This window comes from Amblyomma maculatum, chromosome 1 (genome assembly GCF_055883805.1).
Source record: "Amblyomma maculatum isolate TAMU_Amacu chromosome 1, ASM5588380v1, whole genome shotgun sequence".
Lineage (NCBI taxonomy): Eukaryota > Metazoa > Arthropoda > Arachnida > Ixodida > Ixodidae > Amblyomma > Amblyomma maculatum.
The window spans coordinates 192,421,598-192,437,601 of NC_139344.1; the positions used below are offsets into that span (position 1 = coordinate 192,421,598).

Below are 16,004 nucleotides of genomic sequence, written 5' to 3' on the forward strand. Positions count from 1 at the left end.
GGGCGGCACCTCGAGTGATCCCTTGCCCCCACTGATTGGATAGCATCGATGAACTTTGTTTCCCCAGCTAGGGAACTGGGGATACCAAACCATATTTAACTGACGGATTTTTGTTTGTACAGAGAGCTCCGTTTTCCTCTCTTGACTTGTACCCTCTTCAGTATGTAGAAAGTGTATATAAACTTTACTTTTTGCCTCTCCTCCCTGGCTGTCGTCCGCCTCAATGCATCGTCGCCTCCTGAGCCCGCTGCGGTGAAGCTCGCCCCCTGAACCTGACACACATCAACTGGTTGGCTGCGGTGGAATCGTCCACGCTTGGTCCTGGCATCGGAAATGGTGAGCGCTTGACTTTCTCTGAGAATTTGCCAGGTTTGATAACTCAGGGACTTTATCAAAACTAGCAGATTTCATTTTGTGCTTTTGAAGCAGCAGTGTTTTACGAAAGTCATCGTTCAAAAGTGACCATGAACATCAGCAAGTTAAAGAAACAGGAGTTGATTCTGCTTTGCGAAGAGCTTGGTATTGACGTGGGGAAAAGCCATAGAAAGCCACAGCTTATTGAGGCTATTCAGGAGTGTGGGGCGGATGGCAATGAAATTTCGGAGACTTGGGATTTCATTTAGGAGAAGTCCAGGGAGGCTAAAGAAGCAGAGGAGAGGAAAATTGCACTCAGGCAGTTAGATCTTCAAATTGCTGAGGCAACGCGCGCCGGAAATAATTCTAACAATCAGGCTATTCCGACGCAACAATAAAAATGAAAGATCTCCTGCAGCCCTACAAGACAAACGAGGACATTGGGCTGTTCCTCGTAAACTTTGAAAGGATCTGTGAAAAGGAGGGAATTCAGCGGGACATCTGGCCCCAGAAAATATTAAACGTACTTCCTTGTGAAGCGGCTGGAGCAATTACCAGATTGTCGAAAGAGGATGCCGAAAGGTACGCGAAAGTCTCCTTAAAAAGTACCGGCTATCAGCTGATGCATTCCGGCGCCGCTTTTGAGAGGCAGCACGGAAGCAAGGCGAGACGTTTCAGGAATTTTCGTACAAATTGAAAGCAGATATGATCGAATGGCTGAAAGGTGAAGAGGCTTATGACAGTCGCGATAGCGTCATTGAGGTAATCTGCCTTTAACAGTTTTACGGTAGTCTGGGAGAGGAAATGCGCCAATGGGTGCAGGAAAGGCCCTGCAAAAAGACTTTGGAACGCGCGGCAGAATTAGCTGACGAGTTCTCGACCCGTCGAGAATCGGAGAAAGCACGCATCAAATCCAGTGCGAAAGTCGGTAGGGATAATCGGGCGCACTCTCACACACAGGGAAAAGTGGGAATTGCGTCGTCTAATATCCCTGTTGCACAGCAAAGAGGTGCAGTAAGCAGCTCGAAGGAAGACGCGAGGAAAGAAAAGGTTTTCGAATCTAAGAAGCCGGTCGTCTGCTTCCGCTGCCAGCAGCCTGGGCACGTAGCGGCCGGCTGCCGTAATCCAAAAGTGGTGTTTTCGTTTCTGGATAACGAGGACGACAACTTGCGATTGTTGCAGCCTTATCTTAGGGATCTGACCGTATAAATGGCAAACCATGCAAAGTTCTCCGCGACTCCGCTGCTACAATGGACGTCATCCACCCTGAATATGTTAGGGCTGGAGAATTCACGGGTGAATGCGTCTGGATACGACAGGTGGTTGCGGAGAATAGCGTATGTCCGCCGATTGCCCGTGTCGAGATCGAGGGACCGTTCAGGGTGCTTCACACTGAGGCAGCCGTCTCTCAAAACCTACCCAAGCAGTATCCCTACATATTTTCTAATCGCTCGGACATGCTGTTCAGGTAAAAGAGGCTGAGTTTTGGAGACCATGCTGTCCAGTGTTAGGTTTGGTCTTGCGCGCCCCTCGGTAGCGTTGGCCTGGCGGCTCCGTGGACGGAGGACGGCATCAAAGGTGCTAGCAAAGACGAGGCGTCTTCGAACGAAACAACCTTTACTACAACATCGTGAAGATACGGGCAGAGAAGCTGACCCGGAGAGAATACAGACACTCTCACACAGCTGGTGTCTAGCGTCGTCTCCACGGCGCGTCAAAGTAGTCTCTATCTCAGCGGAGTCGGCCGCTGCTTTTTATAGGTTTTTCAGTTCACAGGGGAAGGGTAAACCCTCACAGGAAATGGAGCGCCCAACAAGTCTGGGCAAGTTGGGATGACTCAATCGCAGGTGGTCCGAACGCATCTCCTCCACCTCCTGCAGACGGGTGAGGGCGGCGCACTCTCCCACGAGCTCCAGGCTTGGCCGGCGTTTGCACACACACGCACGCACACACATTTGGCGCGTGGCAGGATCACGTCGAGTCTTGTCGGCGGGAGGAAGCGTTGCGCGGCCGATGAATGGCGTCGAAATGGCCGATCCGCTCGCGGTTCTGCCTGTTGCTATGCAGTGGCCGCGTCAGCTGTCCCACTTGTCGGTGGAGAAACTTAACAGACTGCCCCGCCGGAGAAGGGAGATCCCGAAGGGCAGGGGACTGCATCCGCTGTCCGGAGGGATCGGGATGTTGCTGCTAGCCGGGGTCACCCGACTCTGCTTCCCTTGAGCCAGTTAGCCTGAAGAAGTCCTTGGCAAGTCCGGGTTTCCAAGGCACTCTGCAACTTGTCTTCAGGAGAGTTTGCTGACAACCCAGAACGTCACAACCACGCTAAAAACTCAACCGGTCAGCCAGCAAGCACGGCACAATCTTCACTAAGTTATGCCAGACTATTTCCCTCTTATGCCCCCATCTATATTAAAGGGCAGCTCAGCAGCACTTGGAACGCGTCCACAAATTTGAAAATTGCGCTTTCAAAAACGTCATTCTCAAACAAAAATAATACAATGCAATCTGTTCAAAATCCTATGTCAGGAAGAAAAACACCAAGAAGTGAAAACTGAGGCTTCTTCTGACGTCATGGGCTCCGACTTAAGCCATCGGCATTAAACCATTGCGATAACCTTTTTCACTGAAGCTTCGGCTGTCGGTTTCACGGAACAACCTTGCCTTCCTGTTTCTGTGCAACCAATCACATGAGGATGAATCACTCACTTTTCGGAACAACCTACCCCTCTCCTTACGGGTTGCGCACCAGTCACGCATTTTCTCGGCACGGGCGCATTTACGCCTTTGGGATAGTCGCTTTCTTTTTCGCGATAGCCTCAACTTGCTCCATTCTTTCTCGCGCCTGCCTTTCCGTTTTTTTCTGCGGCAGGGCTGGAACACAGGTTTTCTTTTTGCAACCGTTTGGGCTTGCTCTCCTTACGACGGCAGCAATCTTTCTCGTGCCTGCCCTTCCGCGTTTTTCGGTGGCAGCACTTGAATACTCTAGTCCTACTTTCTTTCGGCGTGAGCTCCGGCAAGCTAGCGGTTAACATTCTAGCGGTAACCGGAGCTAGTAGGACATGGTTGTCGTCGAAGTGGTCAAAGTGCGGCGCCGCGTCTGCATCGTGGCCAGCAGCGCATGACTCACTTTCAGTCAAGTCCGAACGACAACGGCTGACCTCAGTCGCGTCAGTCCTCCTCCTAGGCATATGCTCTGGCGGCTCGCCACTCAGTGTGTCGTCTCGCTCAGCGCAACAATCAGGCTCCTTCGACCGCTGGGGCGCTTCGGATTGAGTGAGGGCCATATGTGCCACGTCCGCGTTCGCACTGGGGTTGCTTTCGCGAATACAACCTAGCGTGGTATCGGGGCACGAACGATTCTGACTCTGCTCTGGTCGCTCGCTGTCGCCTTCGCAAGTCTCGCTCTTTACAGCGTACGCGCACTCCTCGTCGGTCTGCCCTGGCTGATCACAGCTCGCGGGCTGCGCTGTTTCCCTGATCGGCACTTCGTTTTTCTGCGTGCCCTGCTCTACGACACAGCTGATTTCGGAAACCGCAATTTTCTCATTTCTAAGCTGGCTTCCTTCTCCGCCACGCTCTACACAAGCTTCTGCATTTAACTCGAGAGGCTGTTCAGTTACTACCAATTCCCCACACTCATATGATAGAACTGTATCTCCTACAGCTACTTGGGTCGGCGTACAGTTCACCTCGCTTAACGGCGTCACTTCGGACTTCTCGCCGATTAAGCCTGCGCTAACCTTTTCAGCTGGTGGCTCGACCAAGGTAACGCAATACTCCTCTGTTCGAGGCTCGGCAGGCTCGCTACTGCGGTCACATTGCTCGGCCGCTTCCCCAAGTTGTTTCTCACACTCCGGTGCAAGTTCGATTTGCTCCGGAACTTCCGCACTGTCTAGCCATTCGCTTACAGCGGCTTTCAACTGATAGGCCAAATCAAAGTATGCCTCGTTACAATGTTTCTCGCTCTCATATCTCTTCCGAAGATCCTGAGGCGTTATCTGATATCAACAATGACTGTTTTAGTTCATCGTAATTTTTCAAGCAGTCGCCAACCAATCGCTTGATTTCTTCCGACGCTTCAGCGGAGAGAAGAGCTACCAACTTCTGCGCCCAACTATCTCGCTCGAAACGTTTACTTCTGCAGACATTCTCGAAGTCTGCCAAATACTCGGCCACATCCTCGGCAATGAGGAACGGTGACGGACCATCTCGCGGTATTGAACCGTTACACTGAATGGCATTGCAAGCTTTAATCCTTTCCACGCTCATTCTATGTGCTGAAATCTCCAGCTGCATCAGTTTCCTATGTTCACGTTCACGCTTCTCTTTCTCTAGCCTTTCCTTACGTTCTTCAATGATCTCAAGGCATTCCAAAAGCTCGTCATCTTCAGCTTCCAACGCAAGAATAGCCTTTAACACTTCTTGTTTTCTGAGTTTGTCTGACAAATCCAGACCCCACTCCTCCGCAAGCTCCAGCAATTTCGGTTTGCGCAACGACTTCAAATCCAAATTCATGGCTGTTCCGAGTGCTGCCTTCTCTACTGCCCACTATTGCCTTGCTGCACTTAATCCAGCAACAACGACAACACAATTACCAGCTCTGTTCTCTACTTAACAAAAGCCTGGCAAAACTTAGTAGAAGAAAGTCCCACACTCACCAAACCTCGCAGCCAAGAATCCAACGCAGTCGTTCCGCTGCAGGCAACCAGTCATCACACAGGGCTCGTTGCACTGCTCCCTACTTTCCGCTGAGCTGCTTTGATTCACGGGTCACGCCTGGGACATCTCCGCTCTTCCCACCAGATGTTGCACCTCGGTAGGCCTGTCTCGTTTTACCGACCACGGTCACTGTTTGGTCGTCCTCGTACCTCCGCTGTTCACGTTGGACGACGGTATCGCCTGGCTCCTCCGACCACGGTTACGGCTTGGTCGTCGTCGTCCCACCGCTGTTCACCAATTGTTAGGTTTTGGTTTCGCGCGCCCCTCGGTAGCGTTGGCCTGGCGGCTCCGTGGACGGCGGACGGCATCAAAGGTGCCAGCAAAGACGAGGCGTCTTCGAACGAAACAACCTTTACTACAACATCGTGAAGATACGGGCAGAGAAGCTGACCCGGAGAGAATACAGACACTCACACAGCTGGCGTCTAGCTTCGTCTCCACGGCGCGTCGAAGTAGTCTCTATCTCAGCGGAGTCGGCCACTGCTTTTTATAGGTTTTCCAGTTCACAGGGAAAGGGTAAACCCTCACAGGAAATGGAGCGCCCAACAAGTCTGGGCAAGTTGGGATGACTCAATCGCAGGTGGTCCGAACGCATCTCCTCCACCTCCTGCAGACGGGCGAGGGCGGCGCACTCTCCCACGAGCTCCAGGCTTGGCCGCCGTTTGCACACACACGCACGCACACACATTTGGCGCGTGGCAGGATCCCCTTGTCGGCGGGAGGAAGCGTTGCGCGGCCGATGAACGGCGTCGAAATGGCCGATCCGCTCGCGGTTCTGCCTGTTGCTATGCTGTGGCCGCGTCAGCTGTCCCACTTGTCGGTGGAGAAACGTAACACCAGGCTCTCACACGTGCGAAGGCGCGAGAAATCGCAGCGCAGACGAAGCTAGAGGCACGGCCGCTCGATGGATGGAAGCGCACTAGGTGCGGCCTGCTACGTCGCCCGAAACCGGCGGGAGGCGCCTAGTTCCAGTCGCCACCGCCGCGGCGCCACCGTTCGGGGACAGCCACGCGCGGAGAGTTGCGCCTGGCTGCGCTTTGAGGGAGGCGTCGGCGTGGTAGAAGCCTTTTATTTTAAGGATATAAGAGCTTCGCTTCACACAATTTGGCAACACGAGTATACTGTCATGTCTAGTGTGGCCATGTCAGCACTTAGCGCTTGCTCGGCAAGGATGTATACTGGGGTGTACCCCGAAAAACTTATAGTGACGGTGGTTCAAGGCCACTCGATTGGAGAGCTCGCATTACCGTGATGTTGCATTCGGATCCAGTTGTTCGTCACATTAAAATGTGAACCGGCTGTTAACAATTCGAAGCTGTTCAGCTGCCATGGTAGCCTAATGCATAACCATTTAATTAACTATGTCGCGAATTCCGTGTGTCATTTTCATACCATTTACTCATTCCTGCATACAGCTTTTATACACAAATTGATGTCAACCTGTTCTAAGCTACCAGCGCTATCCAATAAAAAAATGTCCTACTATGAGCAACCTCTGTGAAAATGCGACACGTATATAACCAACCTTTCTATCTCATTATGACAAATTTTACGGTGGAAATATGAAGATGTTTATTAGGTTAAATCTAGATGATAACCTGTGATCTTCTACTCAGTTTGAGACCTTAAACTCTGTACGGCAGAACGCTATCCGTCATGGCTTCCCGCATTTTGCATGACCGGACAAAGTAAGCGCGCTTGATAGAGCCGGTCTGCCTCAAGGTGCTACGTATATGCGCCGAAAGTTTTTATTACTATTTTTATTGGCTGCTCGCAAACCCATACAATTTTGCTGGTTCGTACTTTTCAATGGAAGAACGCGCATCGAGTGTTGCTGTTGTGAAACTCTTAGCTGTGACCACAAGAATGTTCACGCGTCAGAGCGCAACTGCAGCCGAGATTCAGCGTGCAGCCGAGTACGCTTATTTAATGGCCACACACACACAAAAAAATGAAGAATATTACCAATCGCAGACGGAAAACTTTTCCTGAGATAGGTTTATGCCATAGCCATAAACATCGCTCCGCTGTTGAGTTGACATTTCCAGCCCAGCTCGCTATCAGTGGGGGCAGCAACTTAACGATATCTTGCATAGCGCCTTAGCATGGGCACGATCATTGTTTTTATAGATTAGCTGCAGGTACTGTGTACAGTGAGAAAACAATGATGAAACCAAAAGTTTACACAGCTTGCTACTTCACCGGACCTCTTCAGACTTCATCATCCTGTTAAAGGTGCTCGTAAGCTGACAAAGCTTGATTACTTCCTTTGCGGGGTACATCAAGCCTCCAGTGTCCTTGGTTTTCATTAACCTGTAGCTGGTGCAGTTGACTCATATTTCCTGCAACAGGCTCTTGCTCGACTGACATGTCGTCTCAAAACCATTACCAAATATCGCATAAATTAAGCAACAACCTGGTAGCGATAAACAAAACTTGGGGTTCTTAAGTCTCCTTGAGGAGCCTCGTTAGAGTGTCCGCACTTTGCTACCTGCTTATTCACGTATCCCGTAATTGCTGCCTCTGTCGCATATCATTAAAATGCAGCCTTAAGCCACCGCATTATATGAAATAGCACCCTACACATAGCTATATAAAGCCTCTCTTTACCGAAGCCGTACGAACGTGCCCTATAGGAGTATAGTGTGCCTGACTTGGGATCTAAGGGTCCCGCTTTCAATAATTCCCATTTCACCCTTACATCTTATTGTCTCTCTCTGGTTTGGCAGCTCCTGCCACATTGAGCATGTCATGTGTTCTCATTGCGCCAAAGGTGTCTGGCCATATCACCAACTAAAGTGTCTCTTACCAGAGAGGTTTTTTTCCGACTTTACGTCGACAGAGCGGGCGCCAGATTTTATGTGGAACCTGGCTCTTCATTTTATCGCATCGGCTCAAACAGTCTCAACAGTATAAACAAATGCTGTATGCACAGGCTCCTTTACTTGCAAGACCACTCAGATTTGCGCAGCAAAATTTATAACAAATTGCATGTTTATATAAAAAACACCTTCGTAGCTTTTTCTGATATGTCCTCGCAACATAACCTGCGAGAAAAGCTTCTGGTGCTACCTCATCGTGTTCATCTGCTTCACAACACATCGTAAAAATCCTAGTTCACTGGCCAGCTCCCTGGAAACTAAATAGGTTCAACAACGTGACGGGAACACAGGGAAAGAGGACGACACAACTAGCGCGGTTGCGTCTTCTTCTCCTGTGTTCCCGTCACGTTGTTTGCACGGTTAACTTATAATTAATCACATCACCAGCAAGAACAATCTGCTGTCCCTTGTAGCAAATTCAATGGCAGCTGATAGGGCATTATGCTTCAGCATCTGGACTTTTTAACCTCAGCGCCGCTTTCATTTCAGAGGAAGCGAGTGCATTTCCACTCATCGCTGCTGTCTTTGCCTGAAGCGAGCTCAGCAGATAAAATTAGAGAGTCTCTTAGATGTCTCCTAAGCGTAGGACGGCGAAAGCCTACCCTTCTCCTATCATTTGCCTTTCATCGTTTGCCAGAGTTCATTTCAAGTCGTCGTTTGATATATTGGTCGTTTCTCAGTCATGGTGAGTCTGCCTGCGTAGTCATTGTAGCCCTTATCACTCATAACTAAGCAGGTTACTCATTTAGAATCAGCAGTGGTCATTACATGTCTTCGTTTCACATATTGCTCATTTCGTCATTATTAACCATTATTAGTCATTACCTCTATCAATGTCTATTTATAACTTTTATTGATTACCTATCACGCTCAATCATTTTCATTCTTAATCTCCCTCCTTGCACGTCCGCTTTTGCGACTGGCACACCAGTGCACAGATGCGACGCACAGAAAACAGGCACAGCTTCTGCGCATAGATTTTCGCTCCATGAGCCTAGAACGGCTTTCGCCTTAAAAAAACAAACGCATCCGGTATCAACGTTAATGTGCTTGCACACGCGTACACAAAAAAGTTTGCGTTTACCACGCAGACGCGAGGCGAACGCGCCCAGAAAGGAAGCAAACCGCGCGTTCAGATCCGGCGACCCCGGCGGCGACGTGTCCCTGAACAGTGGCGCCCTCAGCAGAAATAGCGGGCGCAATTGTAAACTCCCCAAGGACGCGCTTGCCCATTGACGGCGGCGAGACGCAGCAGGCCGCACCCAGTGCGCTTCCATCGAGCGGCCGTGCTAGAGGAAAAGGGTAAGCATGAAACTGTAAGCCAAGTGCAGGATCACGGTGGCGAGCAGCAACACTAACTGATAGCGCTGATCTAGAAAGCACCGATAGAGGTGCTGGCTGCACTGACTGTCCCAATTTATGTGCAACTGCTCAATCTGAGCCAGGAGAGGAAGTCAGTACGAATCTGGTGCTGCCGCATTCAGAGGGTTTTCTCGAGCTCCTTCGGGTGGACCGAGAAATGTTTGCCGCTGAGCAAGAGAGAGAGATCAGTCTCTGCAAAACTTGAGTGATCCAAGAGAAACGGGTGTGTCACGCAAAAACATCGCTTTCCAGAGCCGGTCTGGCCTATGGTATCGCCAGTATAAGGACAGGAAAGGAGTAGAACACGACCAGCTTGTTGTCCCGTCTAAGTATAGTGCTCAAGTTCTCGCCCTTTCGCATGGAAAAGGTTGGGCCTGTCACTTGGGTATAAAAAAAACTAAAGACAGGCTGCTGAGAGAATTTTACTGGCCCGGATGTTTTAAAGACGTCGAAAAATTTGTTCAGACATGCGACACTTGCCAGAGAATTGGCAAACCGCACGAGACAAGAAAGGCACCTATGAAATTAGTGCCCATAATCACAGAGCCCTTCCGGCGTGTTGTAGATGTAGTGGGACCGTTGCCTGTAACTACGTCAGGTTACAGATATATTTTGACTATAATATGTCCGGCCACCAAATTCCCGGAAGCCGTCCCACTTAAGAAAGTAATCTCGGTAGAGGTGGTCGAAGCGCTGCTTTCTGTGTTTTCTCGAATGGGTTTTCCGGCCGAAGTGCAGAGTGATCAGGGCAGCGTCTTTACCAGCGCTCTGACAACTACCTTCCTTGAGAGATGCAGTATTCACATTATACGCAGTTCCGTGCGGCACCCACAGAGCAACAGTGTAGAGGCCTGGCACTCCAAGTTGAAAAGAGTGCTAAGGGCTTTGTGCCATGAAAACAAAACAGATTGGGAAGCTTCCTTGCCAGCTACCATGTTTGCGTTGAGGTGCGTGCCACATGAGGCCACCGGCTTCAGCCCAGCAGAACTCGTGTTCGGCCGTTCTATGAGGTCCCCGCTTCAGATGCTCCGAGAGGCATGGGAAGGGCGCGGAGAGGACCCCACAGTGGTTGAGTATGTGTTGCAGCTACTAGAACGTCTTCAGTCATGTCGCGAGCTAGTGGAGACTAACATGAAATCAGCTCAGGGCAAGGCGAAACTATATTACGACCGGAACGCCCGAAAACGAACTTTTGCTGTTGGAGACAAAGTGCTCTTACTGACTGCGTCGCGAAAGAACAAACTAGATGTTTTATGGGAGGGTCCCGCAGAGGTTGTACAGCAGATTTCGGACACTAACTATGTTATTAGAATGCCGGGAAGACCCAAAGAGGTGAGGATCTACCACACCAATTTAATGAAACCGTACAGACAGAGGGAAGTCGTTGTGCAGCTCGCTCTAAATGTTCCTGAAGAGATGGAAAACAATTTTTTTTTCCAGAAGTACAACCAGATTCCGCACTCGAAAAACTTTGCCAGAAAATTGAATGCGACGCCAAACTGGAAGATAAACAGAAAGAAGAGCTAGAAACGCTTCTGCGAGAGTTCAGAGATTAATTGCTTCGTTGACCGACCCGGCAGGACTAACTTGATCGAACATGATATAGAGCTAATTTGCGACAAGCCCATCCGGTGCAGGCCTTACCGGGTTTCACCCCGGCAGAAGGAAATATTGGCAACTGAGATTCAGCGGATGTTAGACATGGGGCTGAATGTACTATCCGAGAGTGAATACACGTCCCCCATCATATTGGTTGAGGCGCCAGGTACCCTCGTCCATGTATCGACTACCGCCGTCTGAATGAGATCACACGTGATCAGAGCTACCCGATTCCGAATCTTGATGAAAGGGTTGAGGCCATAAGTGGTGCTCATTATATATCCACGCTGGACCTCACTATGGGGTATTGGCAGGTGCCTCTGACCGAGAAAGCGAGCCGAATCGCCACTTTGATTTCCCCTCTAGGAACCTTTCGTCCTCTCGTCCTTACTTTTGGCCTCAAAAACGCGCCCTTTTGTTTTTCCCGTCTCATGGCCCGTGTGCTGCAGGTTACGGGGGACTATGCTCTTCCATATTTAGATGACATAGCTATCTTTTCTAAGAGCTGGGAGGAACACCTCTGTCATTTGAGGGACAGTGTACTGACACGGTTACGTGAGGCAGGCTTGACTGTGAGAGCGGAGAAATGTCAGTTGGGAAAAGCTCAAGTGACTGATTTGGGTCACATTGTCGGACGCGGTTATCGGCACCCGCTAGAACTAAAAGTAGCGGCAATATCCGAATTCCCCAGGCCAGTCGCCAAGACAGATATTCGTTCATTCCTCTGACTAACCGGATGCTATCAACATTATATCCGCAATTTTTCCGAAATTGCCAGCCCCCTTACCGACAGTTTGCGAAAGAATGAACCTGTCAAAGTAGAATGGAATTCGGACAAAGAACGCTCTTTTCTGGCCCTGAAAGCGGCTTTGACCAGTCAGCCTGTTTTGAGAACTCCAGACTACACGCGTCAGTTTATGCTACAATGCGACGCGAGTGACCGCGGTATGGGGGCCGTCCTCAGCCAGGAAGATGACAATGGGGAGGAGCACCCTGCTGTATTTGTAAGTAGGAAGCTCACCCTACGCGAGCAGGCCTATAGTGCATCAGAAAAGGAATGCGCCTGTCTCGTGTGGGCGATTCAGAAGCTGCAGTGTTATTTGGCAGGGTCTCCGTTTCTTGTAGAGACTGACCATTGTCATTTGACTTAACTTCGTAATATGTCCGCCAAAAATGGCAGGCTGCTTCGTTGGAGTCTAGCCTTGCAGGAGCACGCATTTGACGTGCGTTATAGAAAGGGGCGCGATAATGCTAACGCTGAAGGCCTCAGCCGAAGTTTCCCTGGGTAAAGCTCTCTGGTTGGGCTCCCAGTTGTTAACTGGCTACGCATATCATATATTTTTCTTTTTTTTTCTTGCGTAGTCGTTTTTTTGTTGATGTTGTTGATGCTGTTCTTACTATCGTTTACCTACCGCTCCACCTTGGGATATGTTCTCACAGGAAGTGGCCGTTGTTACATTTGGTGGTCGCGTGCTCAACCCACCGCTGACGCCAGTTGTTAGGTTTGGGTCGCGAGCGCCGGGGTAGCGTACCGCTGCGGCGCGCGGCCTCTCGGTAGCGTTGGCCTGGCGGCTCCGTGGACGGCGGACGGCATCAAAGGTGCCAGCAAAGACGAGGCGTCTTTTAACGAAACAACCTTTACTGCAACATCATGAAGAAACGGGCAGTGAAGCTGACCCGGAGAGATTACAGACACTCTCACACAGCTGGTGTCTAACGTCGTAACAACGGCGCGTCAAAGTAGTCTCTCTCTCAGCGGAGTCGGCCGCTGCTTTTTATAGTTTTTCCAGTTCACAGGGAAAGGGTAAACCCTCACAGGAAAGGGAGAGCCAAACATGTTGGTTCACGACGAATGACTCAATCGCAGGTGTTCCGACCTCATCTCCTCCACTTCCTGCAGACAGGAGAGGGCGACGCACTTTCCCTCGATCTCCAGGCTTGGCCAGCTTGTGCACACACACGCACGCACAGGAACACGCTGAGACTTGTCGGCGGGAGGAAGCGTTGCGCGGCCGATGAACGGCGTCGAAATGGCCGATCCGCTCGCGGTTCTGCCTGTTGCTATGCGGTGGCCGCGTCAGCTGTCCCACTTCTCGGTGGAGAAACGTAACAGACTGCCCCGCCGGGGAAGGGAGATCCCGAAGGGCAGGGGACTGCATCCGCTGTCCGGAGGGATCGGGATGTTGCTGCTAGCCAGGGTCGTCCGACTCTGTTTCTCTTGAGCCAGTCAGCCTGAAGAAGTCCTTGGCAAGTCCGGGTTTCCAAGGCACTCTGCAACTTGTCTTCAGGAGAGATTTCTGACAACCTACAGCATCACAACCACGCTAAAAACTCAACCGGTCAGCCAGCAAGCACGGCACAAACTTCACTAAGTTTTGTCAGACTATTTCCCTCTTATGCCCCCATCTACATTAAAGGGCAGCTCAGCAGCACTTGGAACGCGTCCACAAATTTGAAAATCGCGCTTTCAAAAACGTCATTCTCAAACAAAAATAATACAATGCAATCTGTTTAAAATCCTAGGCCAGGAAGAAAAACACCAACTAGTGAATAAAGGCTTCTTCTCAAGTTATGGGCTTCGACTTAAGCCATCGGCATTACCGTTGAGATCACCCTTTTCACTAAAGCTTCGGCTGTCCGTTTCACGGAACAACCGTACCTTCCTGTTTCTGTGCAAAGAAACGCATGAGCATAAGTCACTAGCTTTGCTAAACAACCTATCCCTCTCCTTACGCTTGGCGCACCAGTCACGCATTTTCTGGGCACGGGCGCATTTCTGCCTTTGGGATAGTCGCTTTCTCTTTCGCGATAGCTTCAACTTGTTCCATTCTTTCTCGCGCCTGCCTTTCCGCTTTTTTCTGCGGCAGTACTGGAACACATGCTTTCTGCTTTCTTTTTGCAGTCTTTGGAGTTTGCTCTCCTTACGATGGTAGCATTCTTCCTCGCGCCTGCCTTTCCGCGTTTTTCGTCGGCAGCACTGGAATACTAGCCTTCTGCTTTCTTTCTGCAATCGTTTGAGTTTGCTCTCCTTACGATGGCAGCATTCTTTCTCGCGCCTGCCTTTCCGCGTTTTTCGGTGGCAGGACTTGAATACTCTAGTCCTACTTTCTTTCGGCGCGAGCTCTGGCAAGCTAGCGGTAACCGTTCTAGCGGTAACCGGAGCTAGTAGGGTACCGGTGTCGTCAAAGTGGTCAAAGTGCGGCGCCGCGTCTGATTCGCGGCCAGCAGCGCATGACTCACTTTCTGTCAAGTTCGAACAACAACCGCTAATGCCAGTCCCCAAGCTAGGCATTTCCTCTGGCGGCGCCGCGGCTGCATCGCTTGACTCACTTTCATTCAAATCCGAACAACCGCTCATGCCAGCCCTCAAGCTAGGCATTTCCTCTGGCGGCTCGCCACTCACGTTACACGGGTCCTCCGATGAGCCGCATCGCTCAACGTTAACCGGCGCACGATCAAGCTCCTTCGACAGCTGGGGCGCTTCGGATTGCGTGAGGGTCATGTATGCCACGTCCGCGTTCGCACTGGGGTTGCTTTCGCGAATACAACCTAGCGTGGTATCAGGGCACGAACGATTCTGACTCTGCTCTGGTCGCTCGCTGTCGCCTTCGCAAGTCTCGCTCTCTACAGCGGACGCACACTCCTCGTCGGTCTGCCCTGGCTGATCACAACTCGCGGGCTGCGCAGTTTCCCTGATCGGCACTTCGTTTTTCTGCGTGCCCTGCTCTACGATGAAGCTGATTTCGGAAACCGAAATTCTGTCATTTCCTAGCTGGTTTCCTTCTCCGCCACGCTCTACACAAGCTTCTGCACTGAGAGGCGGTTCAGCTATTACCAGTTCCCCACTCTCATGTGATGGAACTGTATCTCCTACAGCTACTTGGGTCGGCATGCAGTTCACCTCGCTTAACGGCGTCACTTCGGACTTCTCGCCGATTAAGCCTGTGCTAACCGTCTCAGCTAGTGGCTCGACCAAGGTAACACGATGCTCTTCTGTTACAGCCTCGGTCGGCTCGCTACTGCGGTCACATTGCTCGGCCGCTTCCCCAAGCTGTTTCTCACAGTCCGATGCAAGTTCGATTTGCTCCGGAACTTCCGCACTGTCTAGCCATTCGCTTACAGCTGCTTTCAACTGATAGGCCAAATCAAAGTACGCCTCGTTACAATGTTTCTCGCTCTCATATCTCTTCCGAAGATCCTGAGGCGTTATCTGATATCGTATCAGCAATGACTCTTTTAGTTCATCGTAATTTTTCAAGCGGTCGCCAACCAATCGCTTGATTTCTTCCGACGCTTCAGCGGAGAGAAGAGCTACCAACATCTGCGCCCAACTATCTCGCTCGAAACGTTTACTTCTACAGACATTCTCGAAGTCTGCCAAATAACCTGCCATATCCTCGGCGATGAGGAACGGTGGCGTACCGTCTCGCGGTATCGAACCGTTACGCTGAATGGCACTGAAAGCGTCAAGCTTTTCCACGCTCATTCGATGTGCTGAAATCTCCAGCTGCATCAGTTTCCTTACGCGGGCGTCCTCTTTCTCGAAACGTTCCCTGCGTTCACGCATCTCTTTCTCGTGACGTTCTCTACGTTCACGCATCTCTTTCTCGTGACGTTCTCTACGTTCACGTTCCTCTTTCTCTTGACGTTCCTCTTGACGTTCGTCAATGATCTCAAGGCATTCCAAAAGCTCGTCATCTTCAGCTTCCAACGCAAGAATAGCCTTTAACACTTCTGGTTTTCTGAGTTTGTCTGACAAATCCAGACCCAACTCCTCCGCAAGCTCCAGCAATTTCGGTTTGCGCAACGACTTCAAATCCAAACTCATGGCTGTTCCGAGTGCTGCCTCCTCTACTGCCCACTATTGCCTTGCTGCACTTAACCCAGCAACAACGACAACACAATTACCAGCTCTGTTCTCTACTTAACAAAAGCCTGGCAAAACTCAGTAGAAGAAAGTCCCGCACTCACCAAACCTCGCAGCCAAGAATCCAACGCAGTCGTTCCGCTGCAGGCAACCAGTCATCACACAGGGCTCGTTGCACTGCTCCCGCCTTTTCCGCTGAGCTGCTTTGATTCACGAGTCAC

General features: G+C 50.7%; 1 protein-coding gene across 1 annotated transcript in view; it reads left to right on the plus strand.

Annotated features, from left to right (window-relative positions):
• The first annotated feature begins 220 nt into the window (after window positions 1–220).
• Window positions 221–16,004, plus strand: part of LOC146205277 (lon protease homolog 2, peroxisomal-like) — an 81,692-nt gene continuing 65,908 nt past the window's right edge. The window contains exon 1 of the mRNA XM_084589940.1: window positions 221–336. The gene's annotated coding sequence lies outside the window, so the exon portion shown is untranslated. The remainder of the gene's footprint in view (window positions 337–16,004) is intronic.